This window comes from Vombatus ursinus, unplaced genomic scaffold, assembly GCF_900497805.2.
Source record: "Vombatus ursinus unplaced genomic scaffold, bare-nosed wombat genome assembly UNPS02014781.1, whole genome shotgun sequence".
Classification (NCBI taxonomy): Eukaryota; Metazoa; Chordata; class Mammalia; order Diprotodontia; family Vombatidae; genus Vombatus; species Vombatus ursinus.
Window position 1 is genome coordinate 42,083,015 of NW_020954559.1, and position 23,184 is coordinate 42,106,198.

General features: G+C 38.5%; 1 protein-coding gene and 1 non-coding gene across 3 annotated transcripts in view; one reads left to right on the plus strand and one right to left on the minus strand.

Annotated features, from left to right (window-relative positions):
• LOC114046253 (LIM and senescent cell antigen-like-containing domain protein 1) overlaps positions 1 to 23,184 on the minus strand; it is a 208,919-nt gene that overhangs the window by 82,239 nt on the left and 103,496 nt on the right. The gene's annotated exons all lie outside the window — the stretch shown is intronic.
• On the plus strand, positions 13,716 to 13,825 carry LOC114046363. Its single transcript, XR_003569494.1, has one exon. It is a non-coding gene; the product is annotated as a U6 spliceosomal RNA (small nuclear RNA).

Here is a 23,184-nt window from a genome sequence, read left to right on the forward strand (position 1 = left end):
GTAAGCTTAGTAAGTAAGCTAAAAGGATGGCACCAGGAAGCAATTCAAAATCAAGGTTCTAATTTACATGAGAGGAAGGAAGATCAGATGACCTGAGAAAATTTTTATCTTTCCCCCAACATTTGTTTTCCAATAAATAATCTGACATTGTTCAGTAAGGTGGTTCCTTTCTTTATCGAATTACACACCTACCACTCTTGTTTTCTGAGCATGCACTTTACATCCCACTCTACATTTTCTGCCATCAAACAATCAACAAGTAATTATTAAGGGCCTAATATGTGCCCCTGGTCTCAAACAGCTTACCAGGGAGACAACATGGATGTATATGTTTATGGGACATCTATAAGCTATTAAGCTATTAAGACATAAGCTATCAAGTGCAATCAGACTTTTGGGATACCTAGTAAAAGTATATAAAGGATAAATATAGGACATAGCTAGGTGGTGCCATGGATAGAGTGCTGGGCCCCAAGTCAGAAAGACTCATCTTCCTGAGTTCAAATCTAGCCTCAGACACTTATTAGCTATGTGCCCCTAGGCAAGTCACTTAATCCTGTTTGCCTCCTTTCCCTTATTTGTAAAGGGAGCTGGAGAAGGAAATGGCAAATTACTCCAGCATCTCTGCCAAAAAAAACCCAAATGGGGTCACAAAGAGTCAGAAACGACTGAAAAACAACAAAAAATAGACCAACTAGAGAAGAACACAGGACATCAGCAGTTGGGTGAGAAGTCCAAGATTTATCTCAAAGAAAGTAGGGAATTCTATGAGCTGAAAAACTTGTGTAAAGTTACATCAGATTTTCGTAAATTGTTATTATGAAACTGTGATTCCAAGGAAGTAGGGCAACTCCTTCTACCTATGTAGACTGGTAAACTCCAGCCTTCCCTAAGACTTACAGGTAGTATGTGTTCAGGAGCTAACATGAATCTTCATCTTGCTGACTTCAAAACTGGCCCTCTAGTCACTAGGCTTTACTGACCACTCCACGCTGTTTTTCTACTAGAATTAATGTTTGTATAATATGTAGTCGTTTTTCAGTCATGTTTGATTCTCTGTGACCCCATTTGGGCTTTTCTTGGCAAAGATTCTAGAGAGTCATTCCCTTTTCCAGCTCATTTTTACAGATGAGGAAATTGAGGCAAACAGGTTTAAGTTACTTGCCCAGAGTCACACAGCTAATAAATGTCTCAGGCTAGATTTAAACTCAGGAAGATGAGTTTGACCTCCTGGACCTATACTCTATTTACTGTGCCATCACGTACAATATGGATACATTTATACATAGATATAGATACAGATATAGATTACACACACATACACATACATACATAATAAGTATGTGTGTACATATAAAACAATGTGTAATATAATATATGCATATTATATACACACACGTTATATATTTGTATAATATATGCACATTGCAAACTGTATATCCAGTAGACATCTTAAACTAAAAATGTAAAAATGTCCCAAAATGTACTCTGTATCTTTCCCCCCCAAAAAAATCCACTCATTCTTAGGTTAGATAAGAAAGAAATTTTAAACTGAGATGTTAGGGATTCAACATTACTTCGAAGAGGAGGAGGATTGTATTTTGGGCCAAGTGAAGATAAAAGGAGTGTTCCTAGACTCCTCCTCAACTTCTCAGTAGTCTTTGATACTGTTAATCACCTTCTCTTCCTTGATACTCTCTTCTCTCTATGTTTTGGGTACACCACTCTCCTCTGGTTCTATTCCTCCCTACCCGTCTGCTCTTTCTCAGTCTCCTTTGGTGGATCTACATCCAGATAATTCCCTATAACCATAGGGTTCCACAGGATTCTGTCCTGTGCTTTCTCTTCTCCCTCTTCATTACTCCTCTTGTGATCTCATCAGTACCCATGGATTTGATTACCACTTCCATGCTAATGATTCTCAAATCTACCTTTTCTGCCCCAACCAACTTCTGCTGACCTCCAATCTCCAACTGCCTTTCAGACATCTCAAATTGGATGTCCAATAAACACCGTAAACTAAACATGTCCAAAACTGAACTTGGCATCTTCCCTATTATTCTTGCAGGCAACACCATCCTCCCAGTCCCTCAAACTGATAACCTGGGTGTCATCCACAACTCCTCACTATCTCTCACTCCCCTAGATCCAATCTGTTGCTAAGGTCTATCAATTTCCTCTCTGCAATATCTCTTCAATACACCCTCTTCTCTCCTCTGACACTGCCACTGCCCTGATGCAGACCCCTATCACACCTCACATCCGTATTATTACAAAAGCCTGCTATTGAGTTGGCCTACCTCAAGTCTCTCCCCATTCTAATTTATCCTCCTTTCAGCCACCAAGGTGATTTTCCTAAAGCACAAGTCTGACCATGTCACTTCTATAACTCAATAAAAGCCAGTGGCTCCCTATCATGTCCATGATTAAATACAAAATCCTCTGGTATTCAAAGCCCTTATTACTTAGCTCATGGAAAACCAAGGAAACCTTACCTCCTACTTTTCCAGTCTTCTTACACCTTATTCCCCACCAGGGACCCTGGTTTCCTGGCTGTTTTATGAATAAGATACTCCATCTCTCAGCTCTGAGCATTTTTCTGGCTGTCTCCCATGCCTAGAATGTTCTCCCCTCCTTATCTCTACCTTCTGGCTTCCTTCAAGCCGCCACTAAAACCTAATCTTCTACAGAAAGTCTTTCCTAACTCCTCCTAATTCTAGTACCTTCCCTCTTTTACTTATTTCCTATTTATCCTGTATATAGCTCGTTTGTATATAGTTGTTGGCCTGTTGCCTCTCACATTAGACTGTGAGCTCCTTGAGGGCAGGGGCTATCTTTTGCTTTTTTTTTTTTTTTTTAGTACTCTTCACTTAGCACAATGCCTGACACATAGTAGGCACTTAATAAATGTTAACTGACTAACTGGCCACCTTTTCCTTTTTTGTTTCTTTTTCTGAACGCAGGCCAGAGATCAGATTTTCAGAGAATGGATTTTCCAAGTCAAGATAAGGAAGTAGTCAGGACACTGAAAAGAATTTCAGCTGAAGCACATGACTGAGATAAACCTGTCTTTCTGGAAGCCTGAGGGGAGAGATCCGGAAAATAGACTCCCTGAGTTCAAGACACAGAGAAGAGACACCCCTTCAAGAGAGAGGGGAAGATCTTTTAGACATGTCCAATGAATATATCTGTTTTGCTCGACTATAACTGTTTGTAACAGATTTTTTTGTTTTTTGTTTTCCATTCACAATGGGGAAGGATGGGAGTGGGAGGGAGAGAGAGCAGATTTTTCCTGGCTGAAAAAAAAATTAATTATAAAAGAGAAAGGAGAAGATTTCTTGACATAGCACATTCCTTGAGAAGAGTCATTCATTTCTGTTCAACTACCTAACTGGAGAGCAAAGGCAGTGAGTTGCAGGGCTTGAATATGTGGAGCTGAAGTGTGTGTGGGTGGGGACATGCTTATTTAGCACAGAGCCCCTAAAATGGAAATTGGGGAATGTGTTACCTACATTTGAAACTTAAATGTGAGTAATATGTAAGATTTATTTCGAAGATACCACTAAAGTAAAACTCTAGGGTGGAGGTAGCAAGGCAAAGACAGAAACTGACCATTTCTGAGTCTGGTGCCCAACATGAGATTCAGTCCATGTGAGCTCAGAATCCTTTGGGCTGGTAGCACTAGACCATGGGTTACATTTGGGTGTGTTTTGAATTTACCAATTTGTGTACATGTTGTTCCCCTCCCCACTTCCATACCCTTTACGGGAGAATGTAAGCTCCTTGAGATGAGCTGTTTTGATTTTTTTTTTCCTTTGAATCCTCAAAGCCCAGCATAGTACCTGACATGGGGTAGGCATTTAATAAATTGTTGAATAGAAACTGAATTGAATAAATCACTAATGGAATTTAAGGTCACAGATGACTTCTTTTTTTAAACTTTTTTTTCTTGTGTCCTTAAATCACAAGGCATGGGCAATTAACTATTCTATAAATGTCTAACATTCATCTTGATCCCAACCCTTTACCTGCTACTCCTGATGGTAGAACTTGGAAAGGAGTTTGAGTAAAGGGAATTGACTTTAGAGCCTACAGAGGCCTTAGAAATGATATAGGCCAATGTCCTTATTTTGCAGATGAATACTAAATTCCAGAGAGGTAAGGTCAGGGCCACTCAAAAGTCTAGTGACAGCTTAGACTAGAATCCCAGTCTTCTACCTACTGGGCCAATGTCTTTGCATTACATCAGTATTAATGGAGAAGGGCAGTGTCCCTACCGAAGTTCCAGGGTCATTTTAATTGATTTGGAACATCTGCCAACCAAATGTAATGCATATATGGCTGTTTAACAAGTTTTTGATGATGCAGGGGGAAAAAAGGGAATCGTTTAAAACTTAATCTAGTCTCAATTAAATAATGATGAGATTTGTAAAGGTTTCAGTGAACTCTGATTTTGTTTTCCATATGATGAGGAGCCTATAGAGACTTCAAAATGGAAAGAAAACTTTAAAGCAAGGTGACCGTGAAGTTTGTAAACTGTCAGAATCTATCATCCTAGGTTCATAGGATCACAATTTTAGAGATGGGAGAGACCTCTGAGGTTATCTAGATCAATAGATTCATTTTACAACTGAGGAAACTAAGCAATGACTTGACCAAAGTCATACTGGTAGAAGAGGCCAAAGCTGAGATTTGAACCCCAATCTACTCATTCCAAACCTAGCCCGCTTTCCATTATACCACTCTGTCTCTCAACAAGAAGGTCAGAAAAACAAAACAGACCACAGGAATTTTTTGAGGGGAAGGGGGAAGTAGACATCTTACTATGAAATATAAAAAAGAACCCATGACTATCCAAATAAAATGAAAATCAGCTGTATTCACCATAAGCTACATGTACATGAATGGGTGGTTCCTATGAAAAAAAGGACCCATGACTATCCAAATAAAATGAAAATCAGCTGTACTCACCATAAGCTACATGTACATGCATGGGTAGTTCCTAGGAAAAATACTTAAATAAGGATGGGTCAAAATTGTTTAAAAATGATTTAAAAAGTAAACGTGGTAGGCTGACGTGAAGAAAACTGCTCAGTGGCTAAGCCGTGACAAGGCAGGAAACACGTGACTGTGTGGGATACAGCCTGTTTGATAAATACATGTCCCTTGATAAATATGATGTAAGGTACCAGTTCCTAAACTGTAAAAGAAACAGGCAAAAAAAAAATCATTCTTGGGAGTTAAGTTAAATTAATTCCTTTAAGTTAGTAAAAAGACTAAAGCCTTTTCTATTCCAATATGATCAATGAAAGCTGCAGAGAGGCAGATTTTGCGCTGGATATAAAGAAAAAAATTATTAATAATGAGAGCTATACAAAGGGTGTTCTTATCTGGTTGCCGTCTGGACTGGAGAGCTTCTGAAGTCAGGTCATCAAGGAGTTATTAAAACCTATCTGTGTTGGGGTCCCTTCCTGATTCTATTCTACTGAGACACTTTTTTAAAAAGTGCCTTTCATTCCAGTTTTTTTTTCCTCTCTTTGACCTTGAGATCTTTAGTCTATGGAGCCTTTCTTCTTCTTCTTCTTCCTTTGTTTAAGCAATGGGGTTAAGTGACTTGTCCAGAGTCACACAGCTAGTAAGTGTTATATGTCTAAGGCCGCATTTGAACTCAGGTCCTCCTGACTCCACAGCCGGTGTTCTATCCACTGCACCACCAAGCTGCCCTTCCAGTTTTTTACTATCACAAAAATTGTTGCTACCAGTATTCTGTCATATACATCAAACTTTTCTTCCCATCTTTGGCTTCCTTGGGATATTAGCTCAACAACGGGATGATTACTGGATCAAAGGCGTAAGCAATTTGGTAACTTCTCTTATTAATAAAATTAATTAGTCCAGTACCGATTCATAGCTCTGACAAGAAAGTACTAGTGCTACACTGTTGGTAGAGCTGTGAACTGGTCCAAACATTCTAGAGAACAATTTGGAGCTATGCCCAAGGGCTATGAAACTGTGTACCCTCTGATCTAGCCATACTACTACTAGGTCTATGCCTCAAGGAGATCAAAGCAAAAGGAAAAGGACCCACATGTATAAATATATTTCTAATAGCTCTTTTTGTGGTGGCAAAGAATTAGAAACTGAGGGGATGCCTGTCATTTGGGGAATGGCTGGACAAACTGTGGTATATGATTGTTACGGAATGCTGTTGTGCTATAAGAAAAAATGAAGAATATGGTTTCAGAAAAACCTAGAAAGTCTACACTGCTTTCTTGCTTCTATGAACTCCTATTGCAATTATAATCAATATTCTACAGTTCAGGACTAATTTTCTTAAACTAGTTTAACAAGTATTAGCCTTGTCCTGCCCAATTATGAACTCCTTGAGACAGATACTGTATTTTAAACTTCTTTTATAGCTTCCAAAACATGTCCTAACTTAATGAAAAACCTGATTGATTTGGAAGGCCAAAGACATGGGGCATAATAGGGGAAAAAAAAAAAGCAGATTTAGGGGTCTGAATCCCAGGCTCTGCTAACTTGTTACCTGTGTGACTTAGGTCAAGTGACCAAGCAAATCACTGGCTCTCTCTGTGTTCTGGTTTCATGAAATGATTAGATGATCTGATCGCTAAGCTTCACCCCAGCACCCCCCTCTTTTTTAGTAAACAGCTGAGAAATTTTAGAAAATAATTTTCAAGGCTCAATTGATAATTTCGCATGTGTTTCAAAATACTTCTTTGCATTCAGCATTAAAGAATTTACCATTCTATAAGACAGATTATATATGCAATACAATATAAACTTTATGTAATATAATATTAACATATAATATAAACCTTTAAATACACTATAGATTTTCAGAAAAGGCTCCTTTATGGTAAGAATGTGGAAATTTAAGCACTTTCCATGCTTGCAGGGAATTACACAGTATTTTGCATGTATGAACTCAACACTTCACATCTGAGGAAAACACAAAACACAACCAACCCTAGTGTTTGCCTAAGCTTGTTACATTTCAATTCTCTGTGTCCTATTCCAAGTAACCCTTTCACGCAACAGAGGAGAAACTTAAAATATAATTAAGCATCACATCCCCCAAATCGGCAATTAGTGGTATTTAATCATCAGCTAATGTTCCTGCAAACATTTGTTAAGTACAGTGATGGTAAACTTTTGAGCCAGAGCAGCTATTACCAGCTTTTATACCCCTAACTTCAGGCAGGCCTGTGAATTGGCTGAGTACCTGTGTATTTCCAGGTCGTTGATTTCCATTTATGACATTGAACAAGAGATGGATTTTATATTGTGCAACCAAGATGTGGAGCCTGAAGGAAGTGAACCCTTTAAATGGTATCCCTTGAATAATCATTGACAGGGGAAACATTTCTCCAAATACCCTTCCGTGCTGTGTTTCAGCTTCCTCCTTTGGACATGTTTTTTATGTGTAGGAACACGTACACCCACATATACGTGAACACACAACTAAGTTGAAAGTCTCACAAAGGGCATGGCTACACCTCCAACTCCTGGTTTCTTTTCTAAGTGAAGTCTCCTGGGGTGACTGTGTTTTCTTGGTTACATGCATTAACCAAGATTTGCAGAAGTAGGTTCAAACCACAACTGTATACAATCGTGTGTGGGTTCAAGTTGAAACTCATGGGGTAAAGGATATGAAAACAAATCACCACAATTCTAGAAACAAACAACAAAAAAGGGCAAGCTATGGAGACATCAGGCAGTCCAAAGGGACAGTTCATGTGAAAAAGCTACTATGCTGTGAGAAAAGACGAATAAGGCGGGGAGATCATGACTGCCCACGTTTCCTCTGGGGTGCACTGTGTCATTAGTTAGCAGCTCTACACCTCTGATACATAATATACTTCATCATATCCCTGACCCATTGTGTCATCTATCAGCTTTATTAACAAAAATTCCTATATTGTTGTCTCATCTTAAAACCAAGGTCACAAAACAAACCACCATATTCTGTCAGGCACTTGAAAAACTCATGGGAAAACATTATTAGCATTACATGTCAAAAATATACCAGTTACCCAGAAACTTCCCTTCCAAAGAGAGACCAGAGTAGGCAAACTGCCTGTCAGCCCTGAATCTGACAAAGGAAAAGAAATTCAGGGCAGCCGAGCAGTTACTTAGTGGTTACAGAGAGCTGACTCCAGGTAGTAGATTCAAGTCCTGACTTTGAGAACCACTGGCTGTGTGACTTCAGCACAGTCACTCAACCTCTCAGTGCTCCAGTCAATTTTCTAAGACTGAGGGTTATAGAGGAGTTGCCAGCCTGCACTAGTGGAGTGAATTTCTTCATCAGAAATTTCTTCCATCAATGAAATCATATGCCTGGACCCTGCCTTCCTCCCCCCCAATTTTTTTTTTTTTTTTTTTGCTTAGGCAATCGGGGTTAAGTGACTTGCCCAGACTCACACAGCTAGTAAGTGTCAAGTGTCTGAGGCCAGATTTGAATTCAGGTCTTCCTGACTCCAAGGCCAGAGCTCTATCTACTGTGCCACCTAGCTCCCCCCCTCAAAAAAAATTGTTTTAAAATAGTGTAGAGAAAAGACTGAGTGCTGGGCCTGGAGTAAAGAAGACATCTTCCTGAGTTCAAATCTGGCCTTAGACACTTAGTAGTTGTGTGACCCTGGGCAAGTCACTTTTTGCCTCAGTTTCCTCATCTGTAAAATGAGCTGGAGAAGGAAATGGCAAAACACTCCAGTATCTTTGCCAAGAAAACCCCAAATGGGGTCACAAAGAGTTGGACACAACTGAAACAGTTGAACAAGAGGAAAGACTACAGACACATGGATGAAATATAGGCTGATATTCCAGAATTACTGTCCTCAAATTACTTCATCCCCTTGAAGATGCCATTGCCTCAGTTTCCTTATTTCTAAAGTCTCTTTGTATTCTTAAAATTACGCTATCTTATGATTACCAAAAGAATATATGGCTATCTAATGCTGAACAAATGACATTTATCAAAGGGATCATAAATTTCAAGCTAGAAGGAACTGCAGAGGTGAATTTGTACAACCCCCTTGTTTTAGGGGGTTTAGAGGGAAGGGAAGCCCATAACGATTAAATGAGTAGCTTCAAGGCCACACTGGTAGTGATTCAGGAAAGGATCTGAATCCCTCTGCTTAGGCTCCAAATCCAGTGATGTTCCATTGTGTATACTGCATGGCCTCTTACTGAAAGATGGCCAACAAAGGGTGGGTTCTCTGTGGGTCTCTCATCAGGTGCTTGGGTAGAAATCTTACTTTTGAATAGAAAATTGATAAATGAAAAGAATAGTTTATTATGCTACATGTAACAAACAAGTCTAAAAGGTAAGAGAATGACTACAGAGAAATGACTACATTTCCCCATCAAATTATGAACCCTAAACACATAATGAAATACCATAAAGAATAAAGAGGTGGTATTGTGGAATAATGGATAAAGTGCTGTGCTTGGAGCCAGGAAGATCTTATTTCAAATTCCACCTCACTTAATCTCCCTAAGCCTCAGTTTCCATATCTGTAAATAATATAGGTAATAATACCTATACTATCTATTTTGAAAAGTTGTTTTGAAGCTCAAATGAAATATATGCAATTTAATTCAGTAAACATTTATTAAGTGCCTGCTAGGTGTCAGGCACTATCTAAGTGCCAGGATACAAAAAAAGATAAAAGACCATCCTTGCTTTGGCCGCTTACACTCTAACGGGAGAAACAAGATACAAACAAATATATACAAAAAGAGGCAAAAGACATACTCAGCCTTCAAGGAGCTTACAATCTAATTGGGGAAAACAACACAGGAAAAAATATATATAAAGCAAGCTATATACAGGATAAATAAGAAGTAATTGAGGGAGGGAAGACATTGGAATTGCACTTACAGGAGGGCAGGGAGGTCAACAGTCAGTGGAGGGCAGGGGACAGACTTCCAGGCATGGGGCACAGCCAGGGAGAATATGATTTTTTAACTTTAAAGTGATACATATCTAAAGGTCAACATTAAATTCTATAAATGTGACTTATAATGAAAAGGCATTAGTGGTGACTTCTTAGTGGTAGCTAACATCTTGCACAAAGAAAGTATTTAATAATAGTATCTTAAGATTATAGATTTAGAGTTGGAAGGGACCTCAGGGCTCATTAGTTAAATACCTTCCTTTTCCAGATGATAAAACTGAGGCCCAGAGAATGAACTTGACTTACCCAAGGTCACAAAGGTAGCTAAGAGATGTGATCTGAAATTTAGGACTCTGGCTTCAAATCTATGCACTCTTGAGGAGAAAAAAAAGAAGCAATAGAGATTAGTCCAGTTTCTAGTCTTAAAGTTTTGTAATTAATCCTTTTCACAAACATCATTGTTTTTAATGAAGAAATAGCCTGGAGCAGTGGAATGAGCATAGGATTTAGAATCCTAGGTGTTTCCTTTTCAAATCTTGGCTTTAATACTACCTCTAGGCAAGTCATTTCACTTTCCTGGGCCTCAAATTTCCTCATCTGTAAACTAAGGGTATTATTAGCCTCAAAGACCTCTGAGATTCCTTTTCTGCCTATAAGCAAAAGATACGCAAATCCACATAAGGGAATTTGGAATATGCTGCATTTTAGGGCACAGATGTATTTCAGAAAAGACGTGGCTAAATTTCATATTTTGCAAATTGAATCAAGTCAAATTCATCAAGGAAGTTCTTCAGCCAAAGGAATTTTCTTGGTACTCATTTTGTTAAGCGAATAATCACTACTAACGCCATTTTTTGGGGGGTAAAAGTAAATTTTTGCATGTTAATTGGCTTAAAGTCAGATACCTACAATGTCTTTTGGATCGCTGTAATGCTGCTAAATTCAGTTCCATTTTGCACTTCATAATATCCAAATATCTGATAAAGTTTCCTAAAATAAACTTTCACTTTAAAAAAAAAATCAATTGACAAAAGTTCTTGTGCGTGACAGGACAAAAAATACAAGCTTGTTTTCTACATTCCAAGACTGTTAGAATCAAGAGTCAACAACTCTGGTAGACTGAGTACTATGGGTAACAAACATAGCTCCTCTCCCTTTCCTGAAATTCAAAGGTATGTACTTAAAATCTGCTTTCCTACCTACCCCAAGCTCTGCACTACAAGCCATGACTTTGGTAAGCTTGCTATTGTCACAAATGTGTCTCTCATTCCAAAATTATTCTCATCAGGTCACCGAAATGTTTACCAGCTCCTACGGAAATAGCATAATCTTGACACCAAGATCTAAAAGGCTCCATCGCTTCATTTCTGATCTGAAACTTTTTTTTTCATTTCCCTTTGTCCCCCTAACTCGGGCACAGTTCATTTCCCACGACTACAAATAGTCATATCTATAAGAAAGTATTCCCAAACCTCAACTAATGACCTACTTATTTCAAGTAACATCCTATTCAACAAAATTTCAGAAGAATGGTACACTGGACTTTGTTGTTAATAGGAGTTAACCCAGAATTCACAAGAAAACAGTATAATTGTTTGAACTCTTTTGAATTATTCTTTAGGGACAGGACAAACAGATACACAGAATGTAGAAGGACTTAAATATAATAAAGGAGAAGACAATAAAAAAGAAGTTACATTAAATAGTCAACAATAATTCCCTTCTAACCAAACATATTACTAACTACTTACTAAGTAAGATACTAAACACTCTACAGAGGAAAGAAAAAAGTCTGGCCTCCAAGAAGAATCTGGATAGAATCTGAGTTCTTGAAGGGTACAGTATACTCACTCTAGGTGAGAGGAGCCACATTAAGAGAAAATACCATTTGATTTAAAGATAAGGAAACAGAAAGCTGTCTCCTAATTACTACTATGAGGTAGTTAGCATTTTAAAAGATGTGTGTGTGTGTGTGTGTGTGTGTGTATACACACACACACACACACACATATATATATATATACACATATAAAATCTTATTTGATCTTCCCAACAATTCCAGTAGTAGGTGATATTATTATACCTATTTAACAGATGAGAAAAAGAGGCTGAGAGAGGTACAGGATGAAAGCAGCTAAGTGGTACAGTGAGAACTGGGCCTTGAGTCCAGAAGACCTGAGTTCAAATACAGCATCCAACACATACTAGCTGTGTGACCTTGGGCAAGTACTTTTGCTTGCCTCACTTTCCTCAACTGTAAAATGGGTATAATAGCACCTACCTTCCAGAGCTGTTGTAAAGATCAAATGAGAGAATAATCGTAATGGACTTAGCACAATGCCTGACATAAAATAGGCACTATATAAATGTTAGTGATGATGATAATGAGGAGGATGATGATGATGATGATAGAACTTGCCCAGTGTCACACAGGTAAATAAGCGTCTGAGGCAGGATTAGAACTCAGATTTCCTGATTTTAAATCCAGCATCCCATCTATCATGCCATCCAGCTGTTATCACTAACAAGCTGTTTTTAATTATAACTTTTTATTTGGTCCAGATTCTATGATTTAATTGGGTTGGGTACCTTACCAATGAAGGTCTTTAACTGTTCTGCAATGTAGAGTCTTAGAGTGTTGGAATGAAAAGTTAAGTGACTTTCCCAGGGTCACACAGTCATTATGTGTAAGACAGGGAATTTGAACCCAGGACGTTGGCTTTCTATCTACTATGCAAACCTTCTTTTCAGCATAATTCAATCAAATTAGGTTGTTCCTCCAGCCTAACTTAATTATGACCTAAACTTAATTACAAAGTTACCTACCTGGTGTTGAAATAAAGCTCCTTGATGACTTTGTCCCCATTTGGGAAAGTATACTTCTGTCATCAAAATTTTGCAACATATGGCATTTTGCTGACATACTTCCCAACTCCAAAGCTCAGGTCTCCAGGCCCCCTTAGTCTTCATTTCTACCTCCTTTCTAATGAAGACAAGATATACATTTTATAAACTTAAGCCCTACTTCAACCCTTTTATTTATTTCTCAGGTCTGAGACCTCTTCAGGGAATTTTTACCATTCCTTTGCTTTTCTCAGGACCTTCAAAACACATTTTCAAAATAACAGAACAGCTTTTAAACGAGGTTTACATAAATCGTTTCTTCAGTTTTCTGGATAAGGGAACCAATTCAGAGGTCTCAAATAACTTGTGGTCACACACAGAACAGACTAAAACTAAGATCTCTTGGCATATAACATATTGGGGTCTTCCTAAAACATCAGCTTGCAACCCTATCATATCACTCCCTACATACGATAGCAGCATTAACTGAATTAAAATATAAAGAGTGCTGTGTAAATTTTAAAGCACTATACAAATGCTAGTTATTATAATTGTAAGGATTCTTGCTTAAGGTAGAGGCTGAACTAGATGATTTCTCTAAGGTCTTATCCAAATGAGAGATTCTATGATTCTGTAGTTCCTAATCTAGGGCTTAGAACCATTCCCATTTCCATCCCCACCCCTCATTTCTCTCTCTCTCTCTCTCCCTCTCTCCCTCTCTCCCTCTCTCTCTCTCTCTCTCTCTCTCTCCTCCCCCCACCCCCTCTCTCCCAGGTCCCTTGGGCAGTTCCACAGACAGACTGGATAAACAGATTGTAAATCAATGCCATTCCCATTTGGCACTTGTCTGCCCTTCCAAACAGACATCAGGTCCAGGCCTAAATGGCAATTTGGTGCCCATTTGCTTCTTCTCTGCTTCCTAACACATGTTATAAATAAGCACATGGAACTGCTGACTTAGTCAGCCTGTATACTTAAAATTGGAATGATACAGAGAAGACTAGCATGTCCTCTGCACAAACTTAACACCCAAATTATAACCAGAATTTTGGGCTTTTTTTTGGTATTGTTTTGTTTTTCTCAGTGAAGGAGAGAGGAGGTGGGAGAAATATAACACAGCTCTTCATTTACAAACAAAATAAGATGTAATTAAAAATAATTGAGCACGTAAAGAATTTTTTATGTTATTTAGGTAAAGAAACAAAGGCACTTCTGAACATTTCCCTCTAATACAGAGAATTATAATATGCATCTTTGGTTAATTTTCTCATAATTATCTACAATGAAAGAAAAATAGTCAAACTGATGACCTTAGAATTAACGGAAATCTTGGTTTTTCTGGGGTCTGTCTGGTTGGATTCAGATAACCATGTCTGCATGGTTTCCTTGGAGTCTGTATCTGAATATTCATGAATGTTTCCAAGAATTCTAGCTACCAAGGCCAGATGTTCCCTTGAAATTAATTGTCCTTTTCAAAGTACTTCCATGGCAACTATAAAGATAATGCCAGCCAGAAGAAGCAGCAGAAGCCACAGAGATCCACAACTTCAGAAGGCAGTGTTACTGAGATGATAACAGCAATGCTCATATCCAGCATTTATATGGCACATTAAGGTTTTAGAGTGAGAGGCTTGTAAACTGCCATTTTACTCATACTCTCTTGGCAAACAATGCACTGAAGACAGAGTGAGCAAACAATGTGAGATAAAAATAAGAGCAAACACTACCTGTATCTAACTCCTGGGTAGAGAGGTATGGCCAGGACAATCAGGATCCCAGATTTAGAGCGATGAGGGGTCTTAGGGACCCTCTAGTTCAGTCTCCTTATTTTACAGATGAGGAAAACTGTGGCCCAGAGGGAAGTGACTTGCTTAAAGTCAAATAGGTAGATGTATGGGAGCTGGGATCTGAACCCAAGACTGAACTCTTCATCTAGCATTCTTTCCATTTCACCACTCTTTTCTTTCCCCTTTAACTGCCTTCTGGGGCAGCTAGGTGGTAAAGTGGATAGAGCACTGGGCTTGGAATCAGAAAGACTCAGCTTCATGAGTTCAAATCCATCCTTAGGCACTTACTAACTGTGTGACCTCGGGCAAGTCACTTAACCCTGTTTGTCTCAGTTCCTCATCTCTAATATGAGCTAGAGAAGGAAGTGATAAACCACTCCAATATCTTTGTCAAGAAAACCCCAAATGGGGTCACAAAGAGTCAGACACAACTGAAAAGGACTGAACAACAACAATAACCCATAAGATCATTATTAATTAACACTTAACTATCTCTTTAAGTTGAATAATCCTTGTTCATTTCACCACTTCTTCTCTATAGGCCTTAGTTTCCAATTTTTAACTTCTGAACTCTCTTAAGTGCTAAACTTTTCCCACTTTAAGTTGTGAAGCAACTTTACAAAGAAAAAAAAAGCCTTGATCCAGGACAGAGACTTGACCTAGGAAAAATCATTGTCAATAAAATGAATGAATGAATAACTCATAACAGTTCCTGAGTTTTTTAATACTTCCATAATTACTTTCATAATATGATCAAGTAAAATAATAAATGTATGTGAAAATACGTTTAATTGGAATGCATATGAAGAGCCTATAACAGACCGCAACGCCATCTTGGGGAGGGAGGTGGAGAGGGAGGAGGAGAAAATTCAAAACTCAAAAGCTTATGGAAGTGAATGCTGAAAACTAAAAATTAATTAATTAATGAAAAAAAGAAATAATATATGTAAATGTGCTTAGCCCAGAGCCTGGCACATGGATAGTACTACAGAAATGCTTGTCCTCTTCCCTCCTTTCCCCAGCACTTCATTTCCTAGTGTGCTAGATAGTGAAGTGGAAAGAGTCTAGGACTTGGAGTTGGGAAGACTTGAGTTTGAATCTTGTCTCAGACATTCCCTACCTGTGTGACCCTGGACAAGGCACTTAACCACTCTATGCCTTGTCTCCTCATCTGTAAAATGGGAATTATAATAACACCGACCTCACGGTGGCTTAAATGTAAAGTGTTGTGCATATCTTGAAGTGCTATATTAATGCTAACTACTAATATGATATTATTATTATTATCCTACTGAACATAGGCTCACAATATAGAAGAAAAATATTTTTGAACTAGGTAAGTGGCCTTAGGACTTGAAATTCTTAATGAGGGCATTCTCAAGGAAGTAGCACAAAGACAACACTAGTAGGGCAAGGCGGAAGCTACAGTTTCCATAATCAGTGTTAGGATTTATGTGAGAGATTGTATCGCATGTTGTATAGAGCAGTAGACTTGGTATCAGGAAAACTTGGGTTGGAATTCAGCTACTGACACTGACTAGTTGTTTTGCTCCGCTGAGCCCTATCCTGTGAAATGGGAATGATAAGACCTGTAATACCTACCTCACAGAGTTACTGTGAGACTCCAAAAACATCACATATGCAAGACGCTTTGTGAAACTTCAAGTGTATGTGATTTTATTCTTTGCAAGGCCCAGGTTATTCCAATACTTGGACAATACACAAAGTCACCATGAGCCCCATAGGTCAAGGATCCTTCACTGTGACTTTATCCTGTATTTCTTTTGCCCAACACGATAGTTAACCACTGACTGAACATATATCTTGTAATAATGGGCCAAGACACCTCTTCCCAGTATGCTTTTTTAAAAATGCTATTAAACAGTCTTAATGAAAAGTTCAACACTGTAATTTGCTCTCTGGTTCTTTTTTTTTTTAATCACTCTTAAAATATAACTTTATTTAGAAACTATTTAAAGTAGAAAAAAAAACTCTGTCAAGAAAGAACAGGTAGAATACAGTTTTCCAGTAAAATGGAATTTTTAGGGCAACAAAAGTCTAAAAGGACACGAGAGAAATAGCACCACTGTATTTTAACAATGGCAAGTTACCTGCATTTTGGGCATTATTATTATTATTATTATTATTTTTATTCATTGAATTTGGGTTTTCCTCAGAATTCCACATAGATCATGCACTACATAACAATTTTATCATAAATGTTCACCTTCTATATACATTTTAGGACACCAAAACTCTGGTCCTTTCAAAGCCTTTACAATGTCAATCATTCTTAGAGGATCATAATTTCAAGTTAGCTAACTTTCCAAATGCTATTTCTGCCCCCATGTGGTTTATTAAGTCATCAATTTTCAGAAAAATACAGGGAAAGGAGATTATGTATGAAAATCAATGCACAAACATTCATTAAATGCTTACCATATGCCAGTGCTAAGTGCTGAAGATTAAAAAAAAGTCAAAAACAATCCCTCCAGGGAAAATACTTTGAATTTCTCTTACTATAGATATACAGTTGAAAAGGACCTCAGGTCATCTAAGTCCTGTCATCAGATTCTACAGATGCAGAAAATGAAGCTGAGAAAAATTAAATGGCTTGGCCAACATCACATATGTAGTGCATGGCAGAGTCACAATTCAAACCCAGGTCCTCTGACTCAAAATCCAGTGTTCTTCCCACTGCCTCCTTCTCAAGTCTTATCAATCTGTCACCTTAACCTTCAGTGACATATCACAGAAAGCTCTTAGGAAGATTTTGAGAGCGATCCCTCCTCACTTGGGGAATAGTAACTAGTGAAATGACTGACAAGAGTGCTAAGTACTTTTTAGTGGTGGCAAAAATAAATAAAATCTAAAATTTAAACAAAAAAGTAACTATCATTTTTTATTTTTTAATTTAATTTTTATTATTTTTTTTTAGTAACTATCATTTGAGGAAATAGCTGAACAAATCATGGTGTTTAAACGTATAATTCAGGCTTTGCTTGCTCCCAGGATCACAACTGTGGAGATCTGGTCAGGTAGCGCTAATTACTTTAGCTCCTGGGTCAGACAGTCCTATAGGAGGTTCCCTCCAGCCACTAGTTTCTTTTCCCAAACTCCCTCAAGAGCAATAATTACCATAAGAATCTGAGGAATTCTGGGTAGCCTGCTCAGCCCCCAGGCAGAGATACCTGGTGTCTAACAAGTTTCACAGAATTATAGCTGAAGGGGGCTTCAGAGGGCACTGAATTCAGCTTCTTCAATTTACTAACCAGGAAATTAAGGCACTGAATGATTAATGACCTGCCCAGGGTCACATTCAGCTAATAATTAGCTGAGACAGGATCTGAGCAGGATCTATCTTACTGATTTCAGGTCTAGTGTTCTGACCTCTGCTCTAAGCTGCCTTTCCATGCCTATTATTAATCACCATGGAAATGTCTCCTCTAAGAGTGGGCTAAGTACAGGTTACAAACCGTAGTAGCATAGTACTGCACCTTAAGAAACAAAGATGAGCAATTCTGAGGCCTGAATGAATTGATACAGGATAAGACAAGGAGAACCAGAAGAATAACATACATGAATATGATAGAGTCAATGAAAATAATATTACAAGGCAGTCAATTCCTGACTAATTGTAATGACCAATCTTGGCTCTGGAGAATAAACAATAAAAGTAATAGATGACATGTATGTAGCACATTGAAGTTTACAAGGAGATTTATGTACATTATCTAATCTGATCCTCCCAACACCTCTTCCAGGGAAGTGATATTACTATCCCTGATTTACAACTGAAGAAACAGACTCAGGAAGGTTCAATTATTTGTCCAGCATGACACAGGTGATAATGGTCCAAAGCAAGATCCAAGCCCAGACCTTCCTGACCCTATTTACTATGCCACCTCTGATGAAATATAGCTGCTGGACTGACATTTCTAAAATGCAGATCTGGCTAGGCCTCAGTTTCCTCATTTGTTAAATAAGGAGGCTTAAGTATTTGTCTTCTGAGGTTACTTGCAAAGTCTTTAATGGTTCCTCCTTAACTCTAGAATAAAATACAAACTCTTCTGTTTGATATTTAAAGTCCTTCACAATATGCCTCCAGCCTATCTTATTACACACTTCTACATTCAAGTCCAACTGACCTGTTTGCTGGTTCTCCTACATAACAGTCTCTCTCATCTCCAGACTTTTACCAAGGCTTTCCCAGATACCTGGAATTCTTATCCTCCTCACCTCTACCTTTCAGAATCCCTAACTCCCTTCAAGGCTCAGTCCAGGGTCATCTCCATTATTAATGTTGTTCAGTCACATTTAGGCCTGTCTGATTCTTTGTGGCCCCATTTGGGGTGTTCTTAGCAAAGACACTGGAGTGGTTTGCCATTTCCTTCTCTAGCTCATTTTGCAGATGAGAACCTAAGGCAAATAGGGTGAAGTGACTTGCCCAGGGTCAAGCTTCTAAGTGTCTGAGGCTAATTTTGAACTCAGGAAGATAAGTCTTCCTGACCCCAGGCACAGCACTCTCATCTACTGTGCTATCTAGCTGCTATTAGACCCTTCCAGATCTCCCTTACCCATCTCCCCCAACCACCCAGTTATCACTAGTTTCCTTATCCCTTCTGAAATTACTTTGTATATTATGCCTTGTATATGTAAAGTATATGCTTTTGTGTATACATACACATACACATATACATACACACAACACACACTTTGTATTTACTTATGAGGGCTGGCACAGTTTAGTTGGTTTGTACTTTTTTTAGTCTTGGTATCATTTCTCTGATGCCCCTACATAGAAGTGATTTTAGAATGTTTGTTTTTTAACCCTTCCCAGCAATACAAGGATTTAAGACATCTCCAAAGGCCTCGTGATGGAAAATGCTATCCAAATCCAAAGAAAGAACTATGGAAGTTGAATTGCTATTTTTTTTCTCTTTTGTTGAGTTTTGTTTCCTCTTTCTGATGGTTCCTCCTATTGGTTTTAATTTTTACTTACAACATCACTAATGTGAAAATATGTTTAATAAGAATGTAAATGTATAGCCTGTATCAGATTGTGCGCCGTCTTAGGGAGGGTGGTGGGGAGGAAAGAGGAGAAAAATTTTAAACTCAAAAGCATATGGAAGTAATTATTGATAAATCAAAATAAATTAATAAAAAAAGAAAAATAAAAAAATAAAATGTTTGTTTTACTAAATACCTTCCCTGCTCTTGGCACAGAAGAGGAGGCAGGAGAATCTAGGGATGCTACAGTTTGTCAGCAATAACAGCCCTGTGAACTCCTTGGGGACAGGGACCGTGTTTTTGCCTTTTTCATAACTTTGGTGTTTAGCACACAGTCTGCCTGGCACACAGTAAATGCTGAGTGAGTGCTTACTGACATACCAACAGATTGGTTTTAATTGTTTTTTTTTTCCTATGATATAAGGGAGGGTTCATTGAGGGGAGATATACAAATGCAAGAAAAGGAATGTGGTGTACAAACAAAAGGCATGAATAAGCCTTTTAAAAAAAAAAGCCTAGACAAAGAGGGGGCAAAAAGAGTGTTTAACAGCTACTCAGGGTAAGAATACTGAACCAGAAAGTTATTAGAGGTAAACTGTTGGTAAAGGATAACGATCAGAATGGAACACATCTGAGACCGAGAGATTAAAAAACACAAAAACCACAAACCAACTCAGTTATAAGACTAATAACAACAGCAATTCAAGGGGTAGGCTGGGTTCCTGCCAAATTCAACTGGAACAGTTGAACCTTTCCTAGCCTAAGTTTAAAATACCAAGAGTAAATATTTAGCACAAACACGGAACAGAAAAGGCCAGTAGAGAGGCATTTGACTACATCTACATGTGAAAATACACTCACCAGCTTTTTAGAGCAAAGTCTGGGGACTCTCTAATTTCATTATGGAAGTGGAGATCTTTCTGAACGCCCAGGCCAAAGAAAAATAAGCCCCATAACTATAGTGCTATGGATTCCATGGAGATAAGCTAGACTGGATCTATTATTAAAATGATATGCCTTTTTATTCTCAGTACAGACTGCCTCTCTCCCTTGCCCATCCCTCAAGACACATTCACTCACAGAAGATGCCATACAACCTGTGTTTACAGTTTCCCCTTCCTTCCATGATTCTCCATTACTGACACTTAAAAAATGGGCTCTAAGACTCTTCGTCCCTTCCCCTCACTTCGGAGGGCACCCCTAGTAACCCAGAACCAAAGCAAAATAAAGAATAGAGTATTTATAGAATTAAACACCTACTATGTGCCAGACACTTGTGCTATGTGCTTTACAAAATATCTCATTTGATCCTCACCACAACTCTGGGAAGTAGGTGCTATTATTATTCCCATTTTATGGTTGAGGAAACTGAAACAAACAGCACTTGAAGGATTTTAGGACCACTGCTCTACTCACTCCATCACTTAGCATATTCTTCTGCTTTTATGGTAGCTGGGAAACAAAATTCCCTGAAGTAATAAGCTACTCTTGAAAGTTTCATTCATAATTTTTGAGAGATGGATTCACACGGGATCATCATTTCCTTTGCCCTTCAGCCTCAATCAAGCACAAGCACAGAGTTTCAAATGAATTTTAAGTTTCTGATTTGGTAGCTGCATGGGTCAGAGATCAGGCTGCCAAACATTTTGTTGAATAAATAGCCATGTGGTACAATGGAAAGAGAGTTGGTGCTGAAGTCAGATGATCTGAGTTCAAATTCCCTTTGTAACACACCCTCCCTATAAGGTTTTAAGCAAGTCACTCAGTTTTTTCTCAGCTTCTTCTTCTGTAAAATGACTACATGTCTTCTGAAGCCCCTTTCCATCTCCACATCTATGATTCTATGATCCTCTGATCTTGCCGTTCAGCCATGTCAGTTGTATCCAACTCTTCATGACTCCATTTAAGGTTTTCTCAGCAAAGATACTAGAGTGGTTTGCCATTTCCTTCTCCAGCTCATTTTACAGATAAGGAAATGGAAGTGACTTGCCCAGGGTCACACAGCCAGTAAGGCCAGTGCTTTGCCACCTAGCTGCCCTCTGATCCTAAGTACCCTCAATACAGGCAGAAATCAGCCACCAGAAGTCTTGGTTTTATTTGACTATACAGTGTTATCACGACAATTTACAGGCCGAGAATCTGGGGTCAAGAGGACAGTAATATTAGCTCTGTTCTTCTGCCTAGATTGAAAACAAGGGAACTATTTAGTGGCAGTTATAAGGATCCTGGTTTTTCAGCTAAAGTTTCTCCCCACCCCAAACCCCAAATCAAATTAATTCTTGTTCAAATATGCTTCAGTACAGCTACCAGATGGTAACATCCCAGGCACAAAATCAGCCCAGAACCATTGGGCTCCATTTGGCAGGCTGAGAAGAAAAGTTCCCAAATTTCAGAATGTTAAACCATCCAACTAACACTCCATTGCAGCATTGCTAAAATAGGACTGAGCTGAATTAAATTACATTTAATTGACTGGATGAGAAGAAAAAACCCAACAGTGGAGCCTCAGAGATGAGTATCTTTACTATTATTCTGATCACCTATGTTGTATTAAAAATGCATTTCAAGAGAGTACCCAAAAGGCATATGCCATGGCAGCTTTTCAGAAAAGGGGGTAGCTAGGTGGCACAGTGGATAGAGTGCTGGGTCTGGAGTCAGGAAGACTCCTCTTCCCGAGTCCAAATCTGTCCTCAAACACTTAATAGCTATGTGACCCTGGACAAAACACTTAACCCCGTTTGCCTCAGTTCCTCATTTGTAAAATGAGCTGGAGAAGGAAATGGCAAACCACTCCAGTATCTTTGGCAAGAAAACCCCAAATAGGGTCACAAAGAGTCAGATACAATTGAACAACAGTAAAAATAGAAAAAGAAAACAATCAGCTTTCATTATCCATGTCAATGCCTTTACTAGTACAGAAGATTTAAAAGGGGCAGAGAAAGCAGGGAAGGGAATAAACATTTATTAAGCGTCTCCTATGAATCAGGTACTATGCTGAGTAGTTTACAAATATTATTTCATTTTCTCCTTACAACCAGCTGGAGAGGTGCTATTATAATCTCCATTTTACAGCTGAGGAAAGTAAGGTTTTAACTTAACAGTTAAGACTGTTAAGTGACTTGCCCAGGGTTACACAGTCACTATGTGCCTAAGTCTGGATTTGAACTCGAGTCTTCCTGATTCTAGGACCTAAAGGACTTTACTATGAGTTATCTCATAAATAAATAAAAATGCAAGATCACCTTCCCCTCTCTCTCTCGGCCCTAAAAAAAAATCTTCCCCCAACTACCTACTAGTAAAAAAATTCTTATTAAGTAAAGAAAGTTTTGATCCATTATAGTGGAGTGAGAGGTATGCATGACTTCCCTCTCTCTCTCTCTCTCTCTCTCTCTCTCTCTCTCTCTCTCCTCCCTCTCTCTCTCTGTGTCTCTGTCTCTGTCTCCTCCCAAGATACCAGAGTTCCCAAGCAAAACTCTGAAGCAGGCAAAATTTGCTTTTTGTATCTAAGCTCCCTCCAGGTCACTATAATCCTCTACTCTCTCTTTCTCTCTGTCTAGGAGCTGACACCTACATGGTAACTACACTAGCTGCCCAGGGCACTGTACCAATACTACAATCCATCC